This window comes from Herpailurus yagouaroundi, unplaced genomic scaffold (genome assembly GCF_014898765.1).
Source record: "Herpailurus yagouaroundi ecotype Mexico unplaced genomic scaffold, PumYag 28, whole genome shotgun sequence".
In the NCBI taxonomy this organism is placed as follows: domain Eukaryota; kingdom Metazoa; phylum Chordata; class Mammalia; order Carnivora; family Felidae; genus Herpailurus; species Herpailurus yagouaroundi.
The window spans coordinates 123,605,158-123,621,961 of NW_024412376.1; the positions used below are offsets into that span (position 1 = coordinate 123,605,158).

At 39.9% G+C, this 16,804-nt stretch overlaps 1 pseudogene; it reads left to right on the forward strand.

Moving 5' to 3' along the window:
- Nucleotides 1-68: 68 nt before the first annotated feature.
- Nucleotides 69-14,897, forward strand: LOC121035435 (60S ribosomal protein L7a-like; annotated as a pseudogene).
- Nucleotides 14,898-16,804: the final 1,907 nt, after the last annotated feature.

Consider the following 16,804-nt stretch of genomic DNA (forward strand, 5'->3'; position numbering starts at 1 on the left):
ACGCCGGAAGTCGACCCCGTAGAGAAGGAAGGCCAGGCGGTGATGGGCGTGGTGAGGCGGGGCAAAGTCTCGCTGGAGGGGCGTATCAAGGACTGGCAGGGGCGGGGTCTCTGTCGCTCAGAGATTGACGACACTTCGGAATTTGGGATTGTGTGACATTACTTTCCTTAGAAGAGTTATTCAGGTATTCTCCGCAACTTAATTTAAGAAGAGTTCTGATTGTTTTCCTTTTTGTATATGTAAAGCTCTGTTAACTCTAGATCCTAGCTACTTATAGCATGGAGACTATAAATAAACTAAATCAGAATTTTTGAGGGGGGCCACCTGGGTGGCTTAGTCGGTTAAGCGTCTGACTTTGGCTCAGGTCATGATCTCACGGCTGGTTCCTGAGTTCGAGCCCCGCGTTGGGCTCTGTGCTGACAGTTCGGAGCCTGGAGCCTGCTTCAAGTTCTGTTTCTCCCTCTCTCTGTCCCCCCGCCCTCTCTTCACGCTCTGCCTGTCTCTCTCTCCCTCAAAAATAAATAAACATTAAAAAAATTAAAAAAAAATAATTTTTGAGGGGTGAGACCCAGACTTCAGTACTTTTTTTTTCAGTTTTTCTTTTTTCTTTTCCTTTTCTTTCTTTCTCGTTCTTTCCTTCTTTCTCTCTTTCTCTCTTTCTACTTTAAATATCTTTCAAAAAGGTCCTAATATGCAACTACGGTCCAGAACCATTGATGTAGTGAGATTAATAGTCAAAGAGGTTAAAGTGGGAGAGAGCCAAAACATAAGAGACTGTTAAAAACTGAGAACAAACTGAGGGTTGATGGGGGGTGGGAGGGAGGGGAGGGTGGGTGATGGGTATTGAGGAGGGCACCTTTTGGGATGAGCACTGGGTGTTGTATGGAAACCAATTTGACAATAAATTTCATATATTAAAACAACAACAACAACAAAGTGAGGTCCTCAGACCAGCTGCTTGGGCATCAGCTGAGGGCTTTTTAGATACTGCAGCCTCTCTGGCTCACTTCAAATCTTTTAAATTCGGATCTGCATCTTAACAAGATGACACTTGTGCACATATAAGTTCGAGAAGCACAAATGATGCCAAGGTTGCTGGTTGCAAAGCAAGTAATTCATGTTCTATGTTCCTGGCACTTATTTTATGCCAGGCACCTTGATACAGGTGCAGAAATGATTCAGACATGAATCCTACCCTGAAGAAGTTCACAGTTTGGTAGGTACAACAAATACATATAAAATAAGACACAATATAAGTGACCAAAGAAATGTACAGGTCAGATTAGTGTGCTGAGAATTTAAAGGTGTGATTTCTTTGCTCCTGCTCGACACAGTCCTTTGCAAGTGTTCCACAGGAATCCATTCATGCCTACATTCATCTATTTGACAAACAGTGCCACCTCTATGCCAGGCACTGTGTCAGGTGCTGGAGATCCAAAAACAGGGATCCCATTCAGAAGAGGGCACACTTTCATTGGGAAAGCAGAATTAAATACATGGATAAAGTACAGTTTGGTGAGGTAAATCCCACAACAGAGATAGAAAAATGAGACTACCGTGGAACTGCAAAAAAGGGAGTGATTCACTCTGTCGACTATGGATTCATTGAGAAAGGAACAAATAAGGTGCAAAGTATCTTTCAGTGTGTATCTGAATATATAATTTGGTGGAAAAAATCAGAATTAGTAATGACCTATTTGCTACTGAGATTAATATGCTCAAGTTAATGCTACTTAGAATGCTTTTCAATTTCATTGACTGATTTTCCTTCTAAGAGCAGGATCTGTCTAGTCCTATCTTTATTTTTTATTTAAAAAATTTTAATGTTTAATTAATTAATTGAGAGAGAGAGAGAGAGAGTTAGAACATGAGCAGGAGAGGGGCAGAGAGAGAGGGAGAGACAGAATCCTAAGCAGGCTCCATGCCATCAGCGCAGAGCTGGATGCGGGGCTTGATCTCGAACCATGAGATCATGACCTGAGCCAAAATCAGATGGTCAAGAGTCAGATGTTTAACCGACTGAGCCACCTGGACACCCCTGGTCCTATCTTTAAAAAGATCCATTTGGCCCTTTGTGTTCAGTACTGGAACTCTTACTGTGGCCACTATTTATGTGAGAATCACATGTACTATTTTGTCCTGCAAAATGTGCTCTTTTTTTTACCTGTATGTTTATGGCCCTCTTGAAAGTTGGGGAGTGAACTGCATTTCAGAAGTCTGGACTTCTTCCCTAAACTCCAGATTTATGTATACTGCTTTCCCAACATTTCTACTTGCATATCTGTCAAGCATTTCAAATTTCTGGGTCCAAAAATTAAATTCTCCTCTCTCCCCTCTTGGAGTTCCCCAAAGTAGAGGCTGAAACAAAGGCTTGTGTATAGTAGTTTATTGGGGGCTTTGACCCCAGGGAGCACGACTAAGAGAAGAGGAGGGGTAAGTAAAACAAGGAAGAGGGAGAGGCAATATAATGGTGTGTTATTTAATTGGTCATCACCATACTTGAATGTTTTCTTGATCTCTTAGGACCTTCTGAGAATTTTCATGAAATGAGTCTCAAACTGTCTACTGAAGGCAAGAATGGAGCCCAAAGTGACCCAGTAATAGTGAGAGTTTCAAGTTCACTCTATTCCATGTTATGTATTCTGGTGGAAATATCCCTCTCCCAACCCCTAGAAAACTAATTATTATTATCTAGCAAAACCTAAATTTGAGATTCAAGAAACATAAATCTGTAGGTGAGTCACTGATAAAATGGACCAATCCTGCTCCAGTTCCTGAGTTTCTGGAGCCATGTCTTTAGCTGTTAGGGATACTCCTTATCGGTTGGTTTTGAGCATTTACCACATCTTGTAGGACAACACCTCAATCCCAAAAAGAACATTACTGGATTTTTAGCAAGCTATTCCACCATTTTTATGAGCCTGGCTTCTTCTGAGTGATGAGGGATATTGCAATATCAGTGGATTCCATGGTCATGTGTGTATTGTCACTTGGCGGTTTTTTGTTTTTTGGGTTTTTGTTTTTGTTTTGTTTTCTTTTGTTTGTTTATTTTTTGTTGTTTGAGGTTTTTGGCCATGAAATGGATTCTTTAGTTGAGATAATGTTGATCAGGAATGTTTTAATAATTCTGGTGATTGTGGAATGTTGGCAGAGTCACTGCAAGCAAGACAGAAAAACCTAGACATCTGTAAAGATTTGTATTTCAGGTCATTTCTCTATCTATATAAAGCAAACAAGGAAGAACACTCTCCTAAGTTCTGGCAGCTGGGAAGATTCTTTTGTTCTTTTGTTCTTTAGATCCATCCCTGAGTGGAGCTGTAGTGCAACAGCAGTCCAATTTTGCCTACTTACCAACATAATATGCCAACCCATCTGCGAACCAAGTTTAATTTTTTAATTCCATGTTAGGTAGTCATAGGGAACTCCCAAAAGGCCATGGGCATGAGTTGATGACCAGATGTCAGTGCTATAGAAGTAAGTGCCAGTAGTCTGAGTTACCTAGTCATGTAGGTTCCTCTTCTCTTGGATCTGCCCAGGCTCAATCCTATACCATTTCCATACTTCATAGATAGTTGCTGTGCCCATGTGCTTGTGATTTGGTGTATCTGATACTGTTCAGCTCATGATAAATAGCTCTAGTTTTCCCAGTGACTAGTTCTCTGCCTCAGAAGGCATGACCTTGCAGAACATGAGGGACCTGTACTGCAACTCTCTTATTAGGGGCTTTACAGAAATTTCACCCAGTGTCTTCATCTATCATAGATCTCTATAGCACCATTAGATCTTCTAGAACAAATGACCTGAGAGTTAGGTAACTTGTATCACAGTCCTTGTGGGAGCATATCCCAGTGATGGGTACTTTAGTTTTCCAACAAGTTTATTCTGATATCCTTACTTCTAAGAAAGGTATTTTAGTGATGGTTCTTTAGTCTCATATGGTAAAGTCATATCTGATCTTTCTGTTTCTTCGTCCTCTGATTCCTTTCTCCATACGCATTCAAAATGTTATAACATCTCATTTAGCACAGGCCATCATCATATCCAAGCTTTAAGGGAGACATCAAGGTTGTGTATTAGAACTGACTCCGGATGTCCTTGCCAAAACATTATTTTTTTTTATTTTTTTTTTTTAATTTTTTTTTCAACGTTTATTTATTTTTGGGACAGAGAGAGACAGAGCATGAACGGGGGAGGGGCAGAGAGAGAGGGAGACACAGAATCGGAAACAGGCTCCAGGCTCTGGGCTGACGGCTCAGAGCCTGATGCGGGGCTCGAACTCACGGACCGCGAGATCGTGACCTGGCTGAAGTCGGACGTTTAACCGACTGCGCCACCCAGGCACCCCCCTTGCCAAAACATTAAATCCAGAATCATAGGTGAATAGCCCAATGTCATACATTCTCCCATATACAGCCTTATAACCTGATCCCTCTGGCTTAGCACTCTAAATATTCACTCTCACAGATATCCCTCCAGTTCATATTGATATGTGTTAGCAGTTCTGCAACTCCTTATAACGTAGTCTAGTTCAGTAGTTCTACACTGGGGTGATTTTGACCCCTAGGGGACATTCGGTAATGTCTGGAGACATTTTTGGTTGTCATTACTGGGAGGATTCTACTAGCATCTAGTGGGTAGATGCCAGGGATGCTGTAAACAGTGTACAACACACAGAACAGCCCTCCACAACAAAGAATTGTCCAACCCAAATGTCATAAATGCTGAGATTGAGAAAACCTGGTCTAGTTCTCCCTAGAGCAGAGACTGCAACCCCGTACAAAGGATGTGCTGAGATCTGACTGTGGTTACAGGCTTGAGGTAATGAAGGTAGTGGTGTAGATACTGAGGGAAATAAGGTTATATTAGGAGGCACTTACCTCAGATATATTCTTTGCAGCATTTCTGGACAAGGAAAGGCTTCTCTCCTTTATCAAGAGAAAGGAGACTTTTGGCACAGAGGATAACAAAAAATCTGAAGGTTTAAGAGTATAAAGCATGTCCACACAAATGTCCTCATTCTAGATCTCAGGATTCCATTATTTTCTTATTAGGGCTTTGGCTTTGACATGAGTGATGTTTTAAGGCTGTGCATTAAGACTTCTTTGTAGCTCTGCCACCCTTATGATTATATGTGGGAGCTGATGTTTAGCACGTCTGCTTTGTGGCTACACTGCCCTAGGGGCCTTGTGGCTTTCACAGTGTGCCATGATTGACTGAATACTCCCTGTCATTTTCTTTTGTTAAGATCTCCAAAGCTGTTAGCAGACATCAGCCCATCTTATAATTATTATTGCTTTCATGATGCTGAAATACCATATCTACCACATAATCCAATGCTTCATCTTCTGTCTGCACCTATTCCAATCTACTACAGTTGAGAGTCTTGGTAATTGTGATGTTACTATATGCCAGGGGTTATCACCACTTTAAATTTACCACCAACCACTTACTACCAGCAGGGGCCCTTATTGTCTTGTGATCAGTGATGTAGGATCAGCCTCCAAAATCCCATACTGACAGTTTCCTTTCTAGAGCCAGTTGTAGTGCCCAGGGTTCCTCTGAAAGCAGAGACTAAGACAGAGGCATCCATGCTTGTGGTTTATTTGAGAATATGAGTTCAAGGAATAGAATGAGGGCACAAGGGAAATAAAATAGAGAAAGAGGAAAAAATAGTATTATTGAGGTGACCTATACCATGGACAACTTTGATTGATCCCATGGTACCTTCTGAGCAGCCAGAAGGCACTTATGGGATGTCTTTCAGAATTCCTCACAGGAATGAAGAAGAAAGAGGAAAACATTTATCCATCACTTCCTGTCTACCTTTGGTCATGATTGCACTACATGCTTCTAGCTGCATGTGGGTGTGGAGGGCTGGTTTCTTCAGGTTTCCCATGCTATAAGCAAAGAGTGAGAGAGACAAGATGTTGTTATATTGCTCTCGAGAGAAGGTGGTTGATATCTGAATAGAACTGGTTACTGCCCAATACTTAGAATAGAGGGTGAGGCTGGAAGGATTTAAAATGATGCACAAAAGCTTTCTAAACACAACTTCCCTTGGGTGCCTAGGTAGGGTAGCTCAGTCAGTTAAGTGTCTGACTTCAGCTCACGTCGTGATCTCAAGGTTCATGGGTTGGAGCCCTGCGTCGGGTTCTGTGCTGACAGTTCAGACCCTGGAGTCTGCTTCGGATTCTGTGTCTCCCTCTCGCTCTGCCCCTGCCCTGCTCATTCCCCCTCTCTCTCTCAAAAATAAATAAAACATTAAAAAAAAAATAAACACAGCTTCTCTCTCAGTTTTCTCTATTTGGGTTAAAGGTATCTCTGTCTTTGCAGCTGTTCAGGCCAGTCCTTGACTCCTCTCTTTCTCTCACATTCCACATCCAATCTTTCAAGAAATTGTATTGGTTCTACCTTCAAAGTACATCCAGAATCTGACCACTTCTCACCATCTCCATGGCTACTCTTTCCTTGATTATTGACAGTATCATGTCTCTCCTGAATTACTGCTGTCCAAACTGTCCCTTACAGCCTCCTATGCTCTCTGTTTTTCTACCCTTATCTCCCTACAGTCTATTCTTAACACAGCCTCCAGAGTGATCCTTTTTAAAACATGAGTCAAGAGTCAAATTGTGTTACCCTTTGCTCAGGATCATCCAGTCACTCCAGAGTAAAAACCAAAGTTCTTACAATGACCTACAAGACCCTACACTATCTGCTCCTTTCTCTGTCCACTGGGACTACTCCAGTTGGTCACTTGAGTTCAGTTCCGTAGACCTCCTTGGGAACAACTGGACCTTTGCACTTGCCTTTCCCTCTGCTTGGAATGATCTTCCATTAAATATCTGCATGGCTCATTACTGCATCCTTTTCAAGTCTTTGCTTAGATGTTACCTCAATGAGGGCTTCCACAATAGCCCTATTTAAAATAGCATCCCAACTTAGCATTCTTTATCTTCCATTTTTGCTTTGTTTTTCTTCATGGCTCTTACTACATCCTGGAATACTATAACATTACATCCTGACATATATGTTATTTGTTTACTTGCTCTTTCTCTTTCTCTAGAATGAAGCTTTATGAGGGTGAGGACTTTTATTTTTTTTGTTCACTGATGTATTTCTAGTTCCTAGAACTCATACCAATGCACTTATGTTCTATGTACTATTCTAAGTGCTTTACGTGTATTGATTAATTTAGTCTTTACAACAGTCCCGTGAGGTAAGAATCTTTATTATCCTCATTTTAAGACTAGAAACTGGAGGCACAGATTCATTATTTAGCCTAAGACACATAGTAAGCATGTAGTAGTAGTATTTTAATGAATATCCCTTTATGTTACTATAATCCTCTGCATCAAGCGGACCTGAGACACAACATAAACTGATGGAAATACATCATCACTGGGTCATGCACAAGTAGGTTCAAGTCTGGTCTTTACTGGTTTAATGACCACAGGGTACATTACTTAATTCTTCTGAGCCTCAGTTTCCTCATTTGTAAATTCAAAATAATAATCCCCATCTTTTGGGACTGTCATGAAATTTGCTGAGATATTTCTTATAAATCACTTGGCATAGTACTTGGCACATAGTAAGCACTCAATAACTGATAGCTGTTATTCATTGATTTAGAAGATTAAATTGGGTAGATTGATGTTCTTAAAAAATGTAGTCACTCAGGCTCCGAGATCTTGCTTCCTTTTCATAGACAGAAGGCCACGTATACTGACATATATCACAAATGAAGCAATCAGCAATCTCATGTTTGGATAGCAAGAAATAATTTTTCTATCATTAAAAAGCTCCAAGGGAAAAGTTTCTTCCAAATGGCCAAGAGTAGTGAATATTGATGATAACAATATTGGCAGGATTACTGAAGTTAATTGTTTCCTCCCTTGATACTATGCTCCGATAAAGCAGAGGTGTGAAACTTGTGGATTCTTAATGATCTCAGAGCACTCAGAGTAAGCTGCACTTATTTTCCACATTTTGGAGGCAGGAGGGGAATCCCTTTCTCCATGCTTAAAATCCCTGAGGGAGGAAGAACAGAAGTGTGCTGCTGTCTCCAGGGCTCTGCCTGATGAAACACCAATGAGTGGATAGCACAACTGGCTTTGTGGACTTTGTTTAGTGAGAAACCATAGATCTCACACAAGTGAACTTTCGCATGACCCACTTGTACGGCAGTCCACCTGTCCCTTAATTTAAGTCTGATTGATTTTGATTAAGTATGAGGCCAAGAGGTCTTTATATGTTTGAAGAAATCCCATGAGTTTATATAATTTCATTTTTTCCTTATTTCTAAATTTGGGGACTTTTAGTATGTCAGTTACTTGGATTTTTCCCTTTTCTTTTTCTTAGCATTGTTTTATTATGATTCAATTATGCACATTTCTGTCTAAGGAAGCAAGAACAATTTCTCAGAGCTGTCAGGCCATTAGTATGAACACAAAGAAATCCAAGTAATTTTTTTCTTATTTTTTGAACAATGAGAATCACTGTGCTCCACTTTCCAGATTCTTTCTTTATAAATGGCTTTAGAAGTATCAGGATGACAGAATAGTGTCTACTATTATGTACATAGTAATTGGTGTTTGTTTTAGTTTTTATTAGAAGCAGATGTAAGTATCCTCTGATAATACTTTTCATTTTTTTGCAGCTATTTAGGAGGAAGTCAGGGAGCCACTAAATGAGAATGAGAACTACCTGTATCACCATTAATTAAATAAACATCAAAAATAAATATTAGCTAGATAACAGATACACATTTGAACAACATAGGAAAATAATACAGTAAGGCATACAGATACAAGGAAGGCAAAGATTGGCTTGCAGAATCACATTGTGTCTCAAGCTTTTTTTTTCTTTTGATAAAGGTTTTAACATTTTTTAATATTAAATATAATTTATTGTCAAATTGGTTTCCATACAACACCCAGTGCTCATCCCAACAGGTGCCCTCCTCAATGCCCATCACCCACTTTCCCCTCTCCTCCACCCCCCATCAACCCTCAGTTTGTTCTCAGTATTTAAGAGTCTCTTATGGTTTGACTCCTTCCCTCTCTGTAACTTTTTTTTCCCCCTTCCCCTCCCTGCTGGTCTTCTGTTGAGTTTCTCAGAATCCACATATGAGTGAAAACATATGGTATCTTTCTCTGCCTGCCTTATTTCACTTAGCATAACACTCTCCAGTTCCATCCACATTGCTACAAGTGGCCAGATTTCATTCTTTCTCATTGCCAGGTAGTATTCCATTGTACATATAAACCACATCTTCTTTATCCATTTGTCAGTTGATGGACATTTAGGCTCTTTCCATAATTTGGCTATTGTTGAAAGTGCTGCTATAAACATTGGGGTACAATTGCCCCTATGCATCAGCACTCCTGTATCCCTTCTCAAGCTTTTTAAAATACAGTTGCTTTATTCAGTGCACATATTGTGGGGTGATATTACAATAAAGGGCGTGGTGCTAAGTTTCCTGTACACATTCAGAGAAATTCTCTCAGAAATGCAGAGATCATCTCTCATCTAATTCTGAATCTCTTCTGGGAATTGGCCACCATGGACCAAAATATACATATTTTGACTTGAAGTAGAGGTAAATAATTCTCAGCATGACTTTGTTAATATACTCGGATCAGGTAATGGACATAGGATTTTTCTCCTCTCTGCACTTGGGGAACTCAGAAACAATGCCACTGGCAAGCCTAGACCTGCACCCTAGAAGCATAAGCAAATTAAGGGAAATATAAACGAGTACATGGGCTTGACCATACTCATTTTTGCTAAAAATCAGTTTTAATGTTGAATACTCCATCTGCTTCAAACTTAATATCCCTCCTTTATCCCAAGACATTATTAAATTGTTTATCGTTTTTATGGATTAAATTCAAAGGAAAAATATATTTTCATATATACTAAGTAATAAGGCTTTATTAAAAATAGTCAATAAGTAACTTTCTAGTAAGTAGCACTTAAACTATAAAAAGGTAAGACTGTTGTTGCTATCATTATTCAGGGGCAGGGAGTATAGATAATTAATTTTTACCATTAATCAAGTCCCTTGAGATCAAGGACTTCCTAGAAGAGGTATGAAATGAGTCCCCAAGACTTTTTTTCCTCTTAGAAATGTATATAAAATCCAGTATTTCTATAGTAAGCTTATTACCTATTTTTTCACATTAACTTCAGTCTTCCAGGCAGAATATTTAAAATTGGTAGTGAGCAAAAAAGGGATAGTCAAACCATGAAATAGGAAAGTACAACTGTCATGAGAGATTCAGTAAATGTGGCCTGCAGGGAATTGTCCAGCCTGGAATGGTTATACAAGAACAATGTACAAAAACTTGATATTAGGACCAGCCATCAATAAAAAGTTAGCCCACCTGAAATAAGTTTCCATCAGCATGGTTGAAATAAGGGACTGCTTTCTGAAATCTATGGATGCCTACAAAATGTATTTTATATTTTCTTGACAGTAAAACAAATGCAGCTTGTCAATATCAGTACTGGTGGAGAATTACAAGTGTTTTGTTTGACTTAATATTCTTATCAGTGTTAATTATCAGGGCAGTTTATGATTTTTAAATATACAGTATATATTTTTAGTGTTTGTTTTTGAGAGAGAGCGCTAGTGTGTGAGCACTAGTGGGGGAGGGGCAGAGAGAAAGCGGGAGACAAAGGATCCAGAGTGGGCTCTGCATTGACAGCAGAGAGCCGGTTTTGAGGCTCTAACTCATGAACCATGAGATCATGACCTGAGCTGAAGTCAGAGTCTTAACCAACTGAGCCACTCAGGAGCCCCAGTACAGTTTATGATTTTTATATTGTCTGGTTATTCGTTTAAGAGTTGTTTAAGGTAGGAAAAATTTTGGAAGCATAGTGGATTATTCATTTTCTTAACATTTCCAATAATGTTTTTCTTTTTTCCCCAATTTTTAAAAATTGTGATAAAATGTACCTAACATAAAATTTACCATCTTAACTATTTTAAGTGTACAGTTCAGTGGTATGAAGTACATTCATATTGTTGTGCAACCAGCACCAAGGTTCATCTCCCTAACTTTTCATCTTGCAAAACTGAAACTCTGTACCCATTAAACAATAACTCCCCCTCACCCTCTTCCCCCAGCCCCTAGAAATCTTCATTATTCTTACTGATGTTTTCTTGTAATAGGATTTTTAAAAATAGAGAATTGGATGATTAAAAATTCTACATAAGACTGAAAAAATGTGTCCCTTTAAGCATTCATACATATAATATCTGAGAAATAATTATAGTAATTAATAATCTCCTGGCTCAAACTTTCCCAAGAAGGGAAAAATGGCTGCTCTCATATCATGAATGAAATATTCTCAGAGTTTGTGGAAACAAGTAGCCAAAGTGTCCATCAGTTCTCTTTTATCAGGACTTGGCTCCACTTATTCAAGAACTGAAAGTTTCCAAGTTCTTCCCACAGCTAGCCTTCAAGGGTAACAAGTTAGTGGACTTGCAAGATCATAGACTTATTTGCTACTTGCTTAAGGATAAAAAAATGTGTATCACTTGCAAATGGGAAGTATGACAAAAATTTTAAAAAAAGTCAAAAAAAGAAATACCTTTAAAATTTAGGTCTCCTTGTTATAAAAAATAAATCTGGTTTTCAAAATGAAATCTAACTTTTTTATTTGTAAAACAGGTGTGGGGGCAGGCCCTGTATTATGTGCCATGAGGAACCCAAAGAGGAACAGCTTTTCATCATGTCTTAAAGGACCTTGGAATGAAAACTGATGACCGCTGGGCGTATCCACCTTGTGAGGCTATCACTCTCTTGCCCATGCAATGCCTTGGTATGAACTTAATAAAGCACACCTTTTAGTTTTTTTAAATAAAATTTTTTAATTTTAGGTAGTATATTATTGCACAACCTGAATAACTCCTCCTGAGAGAGATTTCCAGAGCCCAGGCAGACATAATGCATTCTGTGCTTCCATCCAGCCTCCCTATATCCATCTAGGTGAGGAAACAAAGCCAGAAGCACTCAGGCTTCCAACAGAAGTTTGTTAGATTGTGGTATTGGTATCTATTACTCACCTATATTCCTATTATATACATTTATATTCTTGATATGATCTCATGGTGAGTGGAGTAGACTGGCCTGCAATTTGACTTTGGACTTGGCCTAATTACTTGCTTTGACTTGGTTTGCTAGTGGACATTATATGAGCAGAACTTTGAAATGTGCTTGTGCAATTGGACATGTCTTTAAAAAAATTTTCTTTCAAAGCTTTTCTGTCTTTGACCACAAGAAGAAAAAGTTTTGGGTAGTCAGTGGTCAAAGGAGGAAGAGAGATGTTGAGCAAACCTGAACTCAACCTAAAGTTGGATGCCACCCCGGTCCCGTTTAGCCAAGCCCAGCCTAGATCAGCCATATTTCAGTAAACCTAAAAATGCATGAGAAAGAGCTGGATACTTATTGTTTTTAGGCCATTCCAATTTATAGTTGTTTGTTATATGGCATTAGTGTGAAAATAGCTGTTACCTCCTGATGCTTAGAATGTAGTCAAGGGTAGAGTGTGTGCTAGGTAACTGATTTCCATGAGTGCACATGAGGGTTTATGGAGGAGGAGCCTCCCCCACTGCTCCAGAACTCAGCTGAGTGATCCAAAATTCCCCTTTAGATGTGGTGCTCTTGTGTGGTGTGCAACCTGAATGCTCATATGGGTGACTCTGCTGGTCTTGGCAACTATGCTGTGGGAGTTTCAAACTGTTTATGGTGGCTAAGGTAAAGAGGAGTACAAGAAAACATATTTAAGAACAGAGTATAGAGAGGGGTGCCTGGGTAGCTCAATCAGTTAAGTGTTTGACTCTTGAATTTGGCTCAGGTCATGTCCTAGGATGATGAGATCAAACCCCATGTCTAGCTCCACCCTGAGTGTGGAGACTGCTGGAGATTCTCTCTTCTTTTTCCCCCTCCCCCATTCTCTCTCTCTCCCTCTCTCTCTCTCACTGTCTAAAACAAAACAGAGGATAGAGAAATAAGACATTTAGCTTGATGAGGAATTAAACTAAAAAAAAGAGTGGAAAAAAGAACACAGAAAAAGCAAAGGGGAGAGAAAGGAAACAAAATAATGCTAATGTGATCAGCTTTTTAGTAAGTACCTAAAAAGTCAGATTCCTTTATAAGAATTACATATCAAGAAAACAAATACATAGATCTTGAGTGCCTCCTGTGTATAATCCAAAGGTGAATAAGATACTATCTTTATTCTCTTCCATAAAGACATCACTCCAATATAGGAAGTGGTCACTTTTGTTAACCACAATCTGAACTCTTTACCTGAGAAGCAAACATGTGAGCTATATGGATTGGTTTTTATTAGTTGGAAAGGACAACATAAGACTTGGCATGGGATATATGAGATTTTTCCAGCATATCATCATTTGAACTGCCTGTTTTGACTAAAAGGTGTACTCAAGGTTGTACTCAGCTAGACAGTATTTCCATTTTCAATGCAACTAGGCAAGTAAGTAACTTGGTTTCAGAGAGTGAGACACCACTAACTCATTTTTCCACATTTTGATGCTGTCTGTATATGATGGCCTTGTTCATCTTTTAGCTACTTCATAGAAACCAACTTATATAGGGCTTTAAAAAATTTATTTTAGAAAACATTTAGCCTTCCTGAGGAATTGCAAAGATAGTACAGGGAGCTCCACATTTTTTATCCAGCTTCCCCCAATGCTAACATCTCATATAACCATATTACAATTCTCAGAACTAAGAAATGAACTTTAGGGGCACCTGGGTGGTAGCTCAGTCAGTTGAGCGTCCATCTTCTGCTCAGATCATGATCTCATGTTTGGTGGGTTTGAGCCACGCATCGGGCTCTGTGCTGACAGTTCAGAGCCTGGAGCTTGCTTCAGATTCTGTGTCTCCCTCTCTCTCTGCCCCATCCCTGCTCACACTCTGTCTCTCTCAAAAATAAATGAAGGTTTAAAAAATTAAAAAAAAAAAAAAAAAAGAAATTGACCTTAGCTCTCTCTTCCAGCCATCCAAGATGCCAAAAGGAAAGAATGTCAAGGGAAAGAAGGTAGCCCTGGCCCCTGCTGTTGTGAAGAAGCAGTAGGCCAAGAAGATGGTCAATCCCCTGTTTGAGAAAAGGAGAAAAAGCCCAATAATTTTGGCATCAGACAGGACATCCAGCCCAAAAGGGACCTCACCCGCTTTGTCAAATGGCCCCATTACATCCAGCTGCAGCGGCAGTGGGCTATTCTTTATAAATGTCTAAAAGTGCCTCCTGCGATTAACCAGTTTACCCAGGCCTTGGAACGCCAAACAGCTACTCAACTGCTTAAGCTGGCCCACAGGTACATACCAGAGACAAAGCAAGAGAAGAAGCAGAGATTGTTGGCCCAGGCTGAGAAGAAAGCTGCCAGCAAAGGGGATGTCCCCACTCAGAGGCTGCCTGTCCTTCGAGCTGGGGTTAAAACCATCACCAGCTTGGTGGGAAACAAGAAGGCTTAGCTAGTAGTGATTGTACATGATTGGATCCCATTGAGCTGGTTGTCTTTCTGCCTGCCTGTGTCATCAGATGGGTGTTCCCTACTGCATCATCAAGGGGAAGGCCAGGCTGGGGTGTCTGCTCCACAGGAAGACCTGCACCACTGTTGCCTTCATACAGGTAAACTCCAAAGACAAAAGAGCTCTGGCTAAGCTGGTGGAAGCCATTAGGACCAATTACAATGACAGATATGATGAGATCCACCATTGCCGGGGAGGCAATATCCTGGGTCCAAAGTCAGTGGCTCGAATTGCTAAGTTGGAAAAGGCAAAGGCTAAAGTACTGGCCACCAAACTGGGCTAAGTGGGTGCTGTTGAATTGTCTGTACATAAAAGTAATAAAAAGTTCTCTTTATAAAAAAAATTAACCTTAGTATAATATCACTAACTAAATTAGAGATCTTATTCAGATTTTGCCAGTTTTTCCACCAATATCTCTTTTCTGTTCCAGGATCCATTCTAGGATCCCACAATGCACTGAGTTGTCACATCCCCTTAAGCCATTTGTTCATCAGTGTTAGGGGTTGAATTTGTGTCTCCCCTTACACAACAAATTCATTTGTTGAAGCTCTAAGCTCCAGGCACCTCAGAATATGACCTTATTTAGAAATAGGGCCTTTTTAGAGGTAATCAAGTTAAAATGAGGTCCTTAGAACGGGCCTTAATCCAATATGTTTATTTTTTATTTTTATTTATTTTTAAATTTTTTTTTAAATTTTTTTTTCAACATTTATTTATTTTTGGGACAGAGAGAGACAGAGCATGAACGGGGGAGGGGCAGAGAGAGAGGGAGACACAGAATCGGAAACAGGCTCCAGGCTCCGAGCCATCAGCCCAGAGCCTGACGCGGGGCTCGAACTCACGGAACGCGAGATCGTGACCTGGCTGAAGTCGGACGCTTAACCAACTGCGCCACCCAGGCGCCCCTTAAATTTATTTTTTAACATTTATTTATTTTTGAGACAGGGAGAGACAGAGCATGAACGGGGGAGGGTCAGAGAGAGGGAGACACAGAATCTGAAACAGGCTCCAGGCTCTGAGCTGTCAGCACAGACCCCGACACGGGGCTCGAACTCACGGACCGCGAGATCATGACCTGAGCCGAAGTCGGCCACTTAACCGACTGAGCCACCCAGGCACCCTGGGCCTTAATCCAATATGACTGTTGTCCTCATGAAAAGAGGCCATGTAGCCCCAGATGTGTACAGAAGGAAGATGATGTGGAGGCCCGAGGAGAAGGTGGCCATCTACAAGCCAAGGAAAGAGACCTGGAACAAATCCCTCCTTCTCAGCTCTCAGAAGGAGCCTATCCTGATGACATTTTGACCTGAGACTTCTGGCCTCCAGACCTGTGAGACAATAAATTTCTGTTGCATAAGCTCTGCCAGTTTGTGGTACTTGGTTATGGCAGCCCTAGCAAACTAGTACACTCAATCTTTCCTTATCTTTCATGACCTTGATACTTTTGAAGAACGTTACCTTGTAGAATGTCTCTCAGAGAATTTGGATTTGTCGGATGTTTTCTTGTGGTTATAATAATGTTATGGATTTGGGGGAAGAATAGTACAGAGGTGATGTGCCTTTCTTTGCAACATGTCGGGCACACAACACTGATATGTCCCATTATTACTATGGGTGATGTTAACCTTGATTCCCTGGCTAAGGGGGTGTCTATGGTATCTGCCACTGTAAAATTCTTATTTTTTCCCCTTTTTAGTCAATGAATATTTTAAGGGAAACACTCTGAGGCTGTGAAAACATCCTATTTCTCTTTAAACTTTCACTCACTAATTTTAGCATTCATCTGTTGGTCTTGCCCACAGCAATTATTATTGCATGTTTTAATGGTGATTTTCTACTTCTCTTATTTTTCTATATTTATTAGTTATATATTTATTAGTTTCCCTCATTCCTTCTGCTTTTATTATTTGGAATTATACTATAAGGAAAAGTTTTCCGTTCTCCCCTCATTCATTCATTTCTATCAGTATGTGCTCATAGATACTTACTTTACCCTTTTTTTTTTTAATATTTACTTTATTCTTTGGGTTGTGTTCCAATACTTCCATTATTAGTTTTGTTCAAATTGTTCCAGCCCTGGCCATTGGGATCTATTTCAAGTCTCCTGAGTCTTTTTCCCTCATCCATGTTTTGTTTGTTTTTTTTTTTTTTTTTTTTTTTTTTTTTTTTTTTTTTTTGAGTGCTTCTTGATCCTCTGGCACCACGCAAGATGTTCTGGATTCATCTGGTATTTTCCCTGC